At 45.3% G+C, this 10,839-nt stretch overlaps 1 pseudogene across 1 annotated transcript; it reads right to left on the reverse strand.

The window, feature by feature from the left end:
• Window positions 1-3,552: 3,552 nt before the first annotated feature.
• On the reverse strand, window positions 3,553-4,385 carry LOC148001313 (small ribosomal subunit protein uS3 pseudogene; annotated as a pseudogene). The gene has a single exon (XR_015637399.1). The product of XR_015637399.1 is annotated as a small ribosomal subunit protein uS3 pseudogene (transcript).
• Window positions 4,386-10,839: the final 6,454 nt, after the last annotated feature.

Consider the following 10,839-nt stretch of genomic DNA (forward strand, 5'->3'; position numbering starts at 1 on the left):
CCTTCTTCAGTCATCTCTGGAGCTGAGTCATTGAGTAACTCCTATATGAATAACAAGTATCTGAGACTAGACCCAAAATAACAGCTGTGAGGAATCGCATCCTGGAGAACCGGGGGCCGAGGCGGGAGACAGCTTTGTGAAGCAGACTCCACCGTGCACAGCAGAATTTCTGTTTTTGTCTTCAAGGCTTTGTGACATAAGGTGGGACTTTATGGCACACGCTCTGATTGGAGAACCCGGTCTAGCCACAGTTGAGGCACATCAAAGTGGGGCTTAGTTGCTCCGGCAACCAGCAATACAAAGACCCATGAATCATCAGTCCAGCTTGTTCCCAACTTGCAGTCATAAAAGACCTTTGAATCTTCAAAGACCAGGAGCCTAGCTGTGCTGTGGATGCTCAGGATATGGTCCTGCAGAGAAAATCTTATTCAACTTAACCAAATACAAAATGTTCCTGTGGCATTATTGAAGTGAACTTGATAGCCAAAAGGCCCTTCTGGTATCCTATGTATTAAATATTCCCCATCCCTGACTTTGGTAGACCTGTGGGCACATTATAGCTGAGGAATTTCTGTTCACTAGAATTTTAAGGAAGGCAGTGTTTTCAGGTCTCTAAAGGAAGCGTCATGTTCAGAGGCCCCACCCAGAAATTCAATCTCAAAAATTTGATGGAGGTATGATGGATATTTTCCATAATACCTAGAGGGGGGTCAGGATGGGGTCATAGGGGATTGGATAGGGTGAAAAGGATTCTGGAAAAGTCTTTTTAAAAGCAAGTCTTAGAACCAGGTGCATGACTCAGCAGGCAAAAGCAGTTGCTGGTAAGGCTCGCTACCTGAGTTCAGTCCCTGGAAGCCGTGTAAAAAGGCCAGGTGTGCTGATGGGCTTCTTATCCCCGCACTTCTACAGGGATATGAGAGGTCAGTCTGCTAGAAGCTTGATGGCCAACCAGCCTGGAAACAAGGGAGACCCAGCCTCGAAAACAAGATGGGAGGGGAAAACTAACTTGTAAATGTCCTCTGACCTCCTCACACACAATGATAAATAAAATTGTTTTTAATCTTTTAAAATAAAAGCAAGTCTTCCTTCCCAACCTTTGCTTAGTGAGGTTACTGAAGATGTCTTTTTTTTTTAAAGATTTATTTATTTATTTGATGTATGAGTACACTGTCATTGTCTTCAGACACACCAGAAGAGGGCATCTGATCCCATTACAGATGGTTGTGAACCACCATATGGTTGCTGAGAATTGAACTCAGGACCTCTGGAAAAGCAGCCAGTGCTCTTAACCACTGAGCCATCTCTCCGGCCCAAAGATGTCTTTTAAAATGGACTTATGTCCTAGGAAGATCTCAGTCTGAGGCTCACCTTTACTATAAGGAACCGTCACGAGAGAAATCAAATTCCTTCTTCCGGTTCAAACCGAAGCCAGGTGGGAAGGCAGCTCTAGGACAAGGCTTGGGACAGATATCGGGACACAAAGATGACAGCGTACAGGTAAGCTGAGGTAGACACCTGTCGGGCTGCCTCGGATGCACCATGCACTCTATCTGCCACCCCAGGACCGCTTTGGCCGTGCTTATCACAGACCAAGAAAAAAAAGCTTTGGAATATTAAAGTCGTTTGCTGTTAGGATGTCCATTTTGCCTTTTGGAGGTGGGGAGAAGGAAATGACGTGGCACACTAGGACGGCAACGGACACTCATCTTCATATTGCAAATGCACCGCACTCGGTCCAAAGCTGTGCGGCTTTGTCTCTCGCTGAAAGTTAGCACATCAAATCCAGATGCTGTTCACACAGCCAGAGTCCTGGGTGGATGGCTCCAAAGCCAGGCTCAGTGCTGGCAATGGCCTGGGCTGGCAGCTAGGCCAGTCCACTGGGGAAGAGAGACCCCAAGTCCATCTCCGTGAGACACCTCACAGACGTGAGCTGATCTGAGTGTATGAAACTTGACCTTATTTACTCCGAAGAGAAGCAAGGAGTGACTCATAGGACCCTGTGATTCACAGAACTTCCTGCAGAGCTGGGCAGATGGCAAGTTGGGATAGGGAAAATCAAACAGGATAAAGACTGCCTCTGTCTCTTCACAGATGCCCAAGATGCCTGCACACATATTACCTCCACAGGGATTGGCCAGAGCCCCCTTCCAGAGGTGATTTGGGGAGTCCTTGTATATTCTCATTTTGCATTTTTAAACCTTTTTTTTACACTTATTTACTGGGGGGGGGGGGGCTTGCATGCCACAGTGCACACCTAGAGATCAGGAGACAGCTTGCAGGAATCAGTTCTCTCCTTCCACGTGTTTTCCAGAGAGAGTCAGGCCTGGGGCAAGCATCTCCCTAGTCCGCACCTGCATTTTGAAGTAAGCCTTTTCCGTAGTAAGGCCTATGGAAGCAAGACCACCCTCCCAAGCTTCCGGGCTGGGTTCCTCTCTACCCTTTGCTGCTGAGGTCTCTGCGCACCTTTCCCTATGTGCCAGCCTGCTTCAGTTTCACAAGGCTCTGTGGTGTGTGGACACAAAGCACAGTGTACAGATTAAGACGCAAATCACTTCGGTCCAGATCTTGCCACCGCCACTCCTCCAGTTTGCTTTTTTCTGTGCCCCATTTATTTAACCATGAAGTTCAGGTACCAGTGCCTATTTCTAGGTGGGTTTTTTCCCCTTAAAGACTTACTTACTTTATGTATGTGAGTACCTGTCTTCAGGCTCACCAGAAGAGAGCATCAGATCCCATTAAAAATGGTTGGGAGCCGGGTTGGGGATTTAGCTCAGTGGTAGAGCGCTTGCCTAGGAAGCGCAAGGCCCTGGGTTCGGTCCCCAGCTCCAAAAAAAAGAAGCAAAAAAAAAAAAATGGTTGGGAGCCACCACGTGGTTGCTGGGAATTTAACTCAGGGCCTTTGGAAGAAGAGTCAGTGGTTTTGTTTGTTTGTTTTTGGTTTTGTTTTTTTAATTTTTTTTATTAGATATATTTCTTCACTTACATTTCAAATGTTATTCCCCTTCCCGGTTTCCTGTCCATAAGCCCCCATTCCCTCACCGTGAACACCATCTGGTTTTTTCCCTCTTTGTCTATTGTCTGTCCCTGGTGCACCAGGATGTCCCCATGTCTGTCAGTTTATGTCTGTGGTTCTTGTTTCTCGTTGTTTAAATGTTTTATGTTTCATGTCCAAAAGGAAAAATGGTAAAAACTTTATCTGCTGGTCGTTCACATCTTGATTTGGTTTTAACTCGTTTCAAAAAGGAACAAATGAATAAAAAGTAGTTTCAATCGGCCTTTAGAGCCCTGCACCTGTAGCTAGGAACATAGGTCAGCTGGAGAAGCTGCCCAGGGGGTGAGCGTCTGCACAAGCTGATCTTAAAAGTGCCAGCAGCTTCTCAGCTTCTTTGATACAAGAGCTGACAGCTGTTTCTCTTAGAGATATCCCTGACTTATTATTTGACTCAACAGGTGACAAGGTGCTTCTCTTAAAATCACAGCTAAAAAGGTAAAAATGGTGTTTGGTCTAAATATTAAAGATATGTGTAGCCACTTCAATTTGTTTCTGATTGGTTTTTTTTTTCTTTGTTCAAGATTTTATTAAACGTCTTTACAAGACAACATCCAGCCTCCAGATGCAGCTGCCAAGACCCTGTTATGCTGTAGGCACTGGCTGAGGCATGGCGGGTGGCTCTGGCTTCCCACCCTTCTGTTCTGAGATGGGGGTGGTGGGCAAGATTTCATCTTTAGGTTCCACAATGCTCACATGATCAGGCAGAGGCTTCTTGGGACCAATCTTACCACTTGGGTCCCAGGGCAGCATGATCTTCACTTTGATGCCCAGCATGCCCTGTCTGAGGAGCACATGGCGCACAGCAGTGTCAACATAGTAGTTAACAGGGTCTCCGCTGTGAATCATCAGACCATCCACAAACTTCATGGACTTGGCCCTCTGTCCTCGGAGCTTCCCAGAGACCACAACCTCACAGCCCTTGGCCCCACTTTCCATAATGAACCGAAGCACACCATAGCAGGCCCTTCGAACTGCAAGCCCTCCTAAGAGTTTGTAGCGTAGAGACTCTGCCTGGGCAATGGCACACAGACCTCTTGTGGCCACTTTTTCTGCATACAGCTCTACGCTGCCTTCAGGGAAGCCAAACCGCTTCTGGACAACTGCAGTCAGCTCTCTGATCCGACGACCCTTCTCCCCAAGAACATTCTGTGTTCTGGTGGCTAAAATAATGATTTCTGTTCTGGTCGGCATAACTCGGACTTCAACTCCAGAGTAGCCATCTTCAGCCAGCTCCCGAGTGAGAAACTCATTCAGTTCAGCTTTGAGGATGCCATCAGCTACAAACTTCCTCTTCTTGGAAATCTGTACCGCCATCTTGCTGCCGCGCGCCGCTGAAAGGAAAGGAGCTGATTGGTTTTAAATATGTAAATATGCTCTACTTGCCTTGGTTATGGACTATTGGCTTTCAAGTTATTGGATATGGTTAAAAAGGTATAATATTGGTAACAGAAAGTTGACATAAAGCTGGTAATTTGGATGGAGTCATTTCTAGACAACATGTGGCATGAGCCAACCTAGGGAAACAGGTCTAAATTGAGATAATATTTTTATGGAATTCTTATCCTAGAAACCAGGCTTCTAAAAGAATTTAGGACAATGTCTCTTTGTTGAGGTACTAGAGACTACACCATCGTGTGTTCATATATAGGAACTGGCAGTCAAACTTTGTACTAGTTTGTTGGAGGTCGAGTTTTGCTTTCCTAGTTGTGGTTTGCCCTGAAGCTATCTGTATTTTAATGCTAATTCCACTGCCCCAAGGACAGCTGCCTAGTCATGTACTCAGAACTCAGGTGACCTTGTGGTTGTGCTCTGGTGTTACAAGGAGAATTTAAGGATTTGATTAAGGATTGCCAGTGTTACATTGACTAACTCAAACTTATTTTTAATTAAAAAATCAAACAGGTAGAGATTGTTACAAGATTTACGAAGGATTGATGAGGTTTTGGAACTTGTGAGAACATTACAGCCAGTTTACTTACTCCAACTGCCATTTCAAGATAGATTTAGAGGATTGATTTTGAGTTTTCATTCTGTGAGCTTGCTTATAGTTTTGGAGAGCCCATAAAGTGATGTCATTAGGAATGGCTAACGGCCTTGTGTTGTGTGATTTTGTTGCTTCTTCAATGTGAGAGGTCGGAACTTTGAATCTTTCAGTGTATATGGAAATTTTTACTACAAACCTTTGCTCTCAAAATGAGCTTTAATATTTGGGGAGTAGCTGTTGCACTACTCCAGAAAAGGATATTTGAAACTAATTTCAAGCTTCTAAGGAAATGTTAATTGGCTAAGTACCTCACCCTACCAGAGGACTTAGGTCTTTGTTATGCACATTGGAGATAAAGCTTCAGCTGTGTTAGTACAGAGTTGTGGACTAGAGTCATGGAAGTATTTTAAAAAGAAACCAGATAAAACATATCTTATTCCAAACAACAGTTAATTGGTTATTATAAAATACTGATATTTGGCCTATTACATATACAAATTTTTCAGGCAAAATTGATAATTTTACTCTTTCCATGCTTTTGTACTTCCTGTATATTTGTGCATACAACCCATAGGAAATGCGCTTACTGTATTTATAGGTGGTTCATCTAATGAAAAGGCTATATGTATGATTAGATCACTTGTTTATTCTCTTGAGTTTCTATTGCTTCAACACAGATTATTAAATTACGTGCTATAGCCACGGTTTTTAAAATGTTAAAAAATCAAGCTTTCAATTCACATACTGATAGCCAATGTGTGGCTTGTGGTTTACAATTGATTTCAATTACTTAATGCTTTACTAGAGACAGGTTTTCTACTTAAAATCAATGAGTGATTTCAGTGTGAATGTCTGACAACTCACTGTCCTTTCAGTGCTCTGGCTCAGACAACTAAATTAAACCTTAGACTCATACCTAACTTTGAAAATGGTAATAGAGTTGATATGAAAAGAGGAAGACTCCATTTGCTTACTTTAAATTCTCAGCCTCGCCCTGCCAGCTCAGGGATTTCTAGTAAGACTGAAATTGGACAATATTTACAGGATTTGACATTTCTAATTAATGCTTATGTTTAGGTAAATAAAGTTTGTGAGGTGCTAGAGAAATGGCTTAGTGGTTAAGAGCACTAAGTACTGTTCCTTAATAGACCATTTAAGAACTCAAACTGGATTGCCTAGACTCCTTAACAAGGGAGGACATTGATACCAGACAGATTATAGGCCTTACATAGAAACAATTAGTCAAAAAATCTCATTCTTTATATATCCAAAACAATAATGCTAAAGACAATATTTTGGTATACAAGTCAATTTATAAATACAAGTGCTCAGTGTCCTCAATTTAATCCTCGAGGACTTACCTTAATAAATAACATCTTTACTATATCTTAATAAATAAAAAGGGGGAGTTATCCCTGTATGCTAAATAATGCTCCTTTTATTTCAATTTTAAAATTTGGATGCCAAAGTTTATGGCACCCTACAACTAGGCATACTTCTGCCTAGGTGAAATAAAAAGATCCACATATTGACATGATCCTGTCCAGATATTTTATATGGGGAAGAGGGAATGTTTGTGTTTTTTCTACAGGATGCTATAAGAGTGTGCCAGCTGCCAGAGGTGGTTGCTGAGACTTGCTGATCCTGGTTGCATAAAGATTCAGCTCTCCTGGTTCGGGTCCCTGGAGTCATTCCTCTGCCCTGAGAGGAAGATCTTTTGTCATCACAGAGATTTTGGCGTTGCTGCAGTCAGTGTCCCGTCCCACTGTGGCCTGCTCTCTGACCCTCTGTGCACTGCTGCTTGCTGTAGAAGACTGGACTCCAGCCGTTGCTGCCCCCCTCATTCCCCTGGTGACTCTTGCTGCCTTAACTGGTGTTGTCATTTTACAGACTGTAGCTTCACAGGAATGCCACCTGCGTGAAGCTGCTGTGGACTGGGGAACTCTGTCCTGGTTACACAGATCTCAGACATGGTTCCCTTGCCTGCTGGTTGTTCCAGAGAAGAATGACTGATCCTGAACTGTCCTGGAAAAGACCTTGACACTTTCGCTGCTATTGTAGCAGCCATTACTGCTGCAGACATTGTGTCTACAGTGTCTGGAGTTACCCTCCCCCAATCTATTGTTGGACAAGCACAGTGGATGAACTTTCTAGAGTAGCTGCTAACAATTGGGAATTCTAAAATTTTATTATAGGAGCGGCTTGACTACGGCCCTTGGTGGTAACAGCTGAGGTGAACCAAATGAGGTGCCCATTACTTATCGGGAGTGGCTCTGTTTGGTGCAGCCCTATTCTGTGGATTAGTGTTCATGCTATGGTTAGTTTGCAAACTCAGATCTCAACAGAAACATGACAAGGCCGTTATCACTCAAGCACTTGTGGCCATTGTACAAGGGGCCTCCCCTGAAATTTGGTTATCTATCTTCTAAAATTAGTCGGTATCTGAATTCTCTGCTCTTGCACCCCATGGATCTGTGGAGCCATTGCACTGGGATGAGAGAGACTCAATGATTCTTTGATCAGCCCTTCCACATCGCTGAGGTTTCCTCATTGCACGCGATAGGGTGATCATGATTTCCCCACTAACTCATTTTCTGGCTGGCCTCTTTTTAGAGTTCGCCCTAGGTCATTAACAGTTACTGTCACACAGCACTGTGGTATCCAGAGACTGGCAACTTTCCTCATGCACAGTACACGGGGCCCGGTGGCGATAGGGTTACCCTTCGATAAGGCTGTGACATAGAGGAACGACCTAAGACAGGAGCCACAGCAGATGGACGTAACTGCAGGGACCTAGACCAGCCTAGACAATAATTTATTGTTATTAATTAATAAAATAATAAGGGGGAGATGTAGAGGGCCGCAATAACATTCGCCACCACAAGATGGCGCTGGCTTCCACTGCGCCCCACGTGGAAAGCTAGGATAGCTTTCGCCATTACAAGATGGCACTGGCCTCCGCCCCGCCAGCCGACTTCCTTTCAGGAAGTTAACTGCGCATGTGCAAGAGTGCCTTTGTGGGCTGGAGAGATGGCTCAGTGGTTAGGAGCGCTGACTGCTCTTCCACAGGTCCTGAGTTCAATTCCCAGCAACCACATGGTGGCTCACAACCATCTGTAATGGGTTCTGATGCCCTCTTCTGGTGTGTCTGAAGACAGCTACAGTGTACTCATATAAATAAAATAAATCTTTAAAAAAAAAAAAAAAAGAGTGCCTTTGTGCCAGGTCTTTGCCCAATCCGGGGCGTGCCTAATGAGATCATGGGTAAGCAACCAATCAGGCATGCACGCGCCGCGCTAGGGTGTATGTAAGCAGCGCCATTCTGGGGCTCGGGTCTCTCCTCTTCAAGATGCAATAAACGCTTTGCTGCAGAAGGATCCTGGTGTCTGCGCGTCGTTCTTGCTGGCGAGACATTGGGTGCGAGACAGTCTGTGTGTGTGTGTATGTGTGTGTGTGTCTCTGTGTGTGTGTGTGTGTGTGTGTGTGTGTCTCTCTGTGTGTGTGTGTGTGTGTGTGTGTGTGTCTGTGTGTGTGTGTAAGGATCTGTAACTCTATTGTTGGAGGCTCAGTTAGTGGAGCACTTGCCTGGTATGCACAAAGCTCTGGGTTCCGTCTTCATTAAGTGTTCACGGTAATCCACGCCTGTAACCTCAGCAGTTGGAGTGTGGAAGCAGGAGAATCAGAAGTTCAAAGTCATCTTTGGCTACACCGTGAGTTTGAGGCCAGCGCTGGGTTACATGAGATCTTGCCTCAAGAAAACAAAAGAAAAAATGGGGGAAGCAAAGGGGGGGCGGAGAAGAACAGCAAGAGAGGAAGAAAAATTAAATTTCTAATAATAAGTGGGCATTATCAGTCTCTCAGGACCTGCGTTAAGGTCAGTGTTGCCTGTATCATGAGTTCATCACAGGCAGATGCCTGACAGATTAGCCTTCCCTCGAGGGGCTCACAAGGGAGAGCATGACAGTGAGTGATTGCTGGTTCTGCCTATGAGGACAGCAGAGGGAGAGCAGGTGCAAAGCAAGGGGCTCTGGCTCACAGCCCTGCCACTTCCTGGCTGTGTTGTTGAGTTACTGTCCCCTCCCACAGGACTGCAGTGGGATTCGGTTAAAGACCACATGGGGCCTATAGATACTGCCCTGACTTGGGAATGACTTGAGGGAAATCCTTACCGGACTCCGAGGGTTTGTGTGTCGCTTCCTCAGAGTGGCAGTGCTCGGACACAGGGCCACTCTTAGACTGCATTGCAGTTGTTTTCTTGGGCCTGCGCTTAGTTCCTGTGAGTGAGTTGTTATAAAATACCTAGTTCCTGAGCTCATCTCTGGCTTTGTGTCTTAAGATCATGATGCCTCCCACCCCTCAACATTGTCTATTATGCAGCTCTGGATATCCTAGAACTCACTATGTAGACCTGTAGACCAGGCTGGCCTCAGACTCACAGAGTTCACACCTACCTCTGCCTTCCCAGTGCTGGGATTAGAGGCGTGCACCACCACACCTGGCACCTTTCTGTATAAAGTACTCAGTTCTGGGTAATTTGTTGCAGAAACATGAAAGCTGGCAGGTGGTGTTTGAAATACAATGTGTGTTGCGTTTACTAGAAATGACTTACATGGGGAAGAGGGGCTGGCAGGCATCCACCGAAGGATGCTTGCTTGGGGAGGATGGCTTGGGTGAGGAGGGCTTAGGTTAGGAAAGGGGCCTAGATTGGGGAGGGGGCTTGATGAACTGTAGGCACCACTGAGGGTAGTCCAGCACAGAATATTGTAGGAGCTGGTGTTAGAGATGTTGGTCACTACACTCCTATGTGTCTTAAATTGTTGACAGGTTTTTCCCAGAACTGACTTCAAGGCTGAGTCTTTAACAAGTGAAAGGAGAGTAAAGAAGTAGGTCAAAGTTGAACCAGGCTGAGTGAAAAGCAGAAAGGAGGGAGTGTCAGTCATTCAGCCTCTCCCTCAGAGGGCCTGAGGGCTGAATCATACAAGGCCAGCTAATGAATCTGTTGCTTCCTGGGAACAACATAGGATTGCAGAAACAGTTTGCACTGGGGTCTGCCGGGAGCAGCTTGGCACATTCTAAACTAACGACTGAGAATCGGCTGTGCAGCCATGACCCTCAGGCCCTGCTGGATGCTGAAGTCAAGACTAACACAGACTTCATTCCACACGTAAGGCTTGTAGGGCCAAGTCTGGGTCGATTTATTCTAACGTCTCATTAAATGTCGCTCCGTGGTGGAACTGTCTCATGTTTTGTCACTCTGAGCATGCTTGTACAGGGATGCACCAGAGTAGTCAAACAAGTCTTATTTAGGGAGTCCGTGCTGTAAGCGTGACAAAGGGTAATTTCTAGCTATTTAAAGCATTTTACTGGAACATTCTGGTAGGAAGAGGAGATGTAAATGAGGCACCTGCACGCACTCGTGCTTGAGAGCACACACACACACACACACACACGCACGCACGCACACACACACACACACAGACACACACAGACATACACAGACATACACCCAGACACACACACCCAGACACACACGCATGCACACACACTCACAGACACACACAGACATACACACACAGACACACACACACACTTTCACACACACACACACATGCATGCACACACACACGCACACTCCAACACTCATCACAGCAAGATGGTGTAGGGTAAATGCCACTTACGTTTTGTGTGAGGTGTAAGGGAGACAGCTCATCTATTTCGCACGTACACTTAGAAAGCTCAACTCTGAAAACCACAGAACCACAGAGGCTTATTTCTGACTTCTGGTAACAGAATATAAAATTAG

Source organism: Rattus norvegicus, chromosome 14 (genome assembly GCF_021556685.1).
Source record: "Rattus norvegicus strain SHRSP/BbbUtx chromosome 14, alternate assembly SHRSP_T2T, whole genome shotgun sequence".
NCBI classification, from domain to species: Eukaryota; Metazoa; Chordata; class Mammalia; order Rodentia; family Muridae; genus Rattus; species Rattus norvegicus.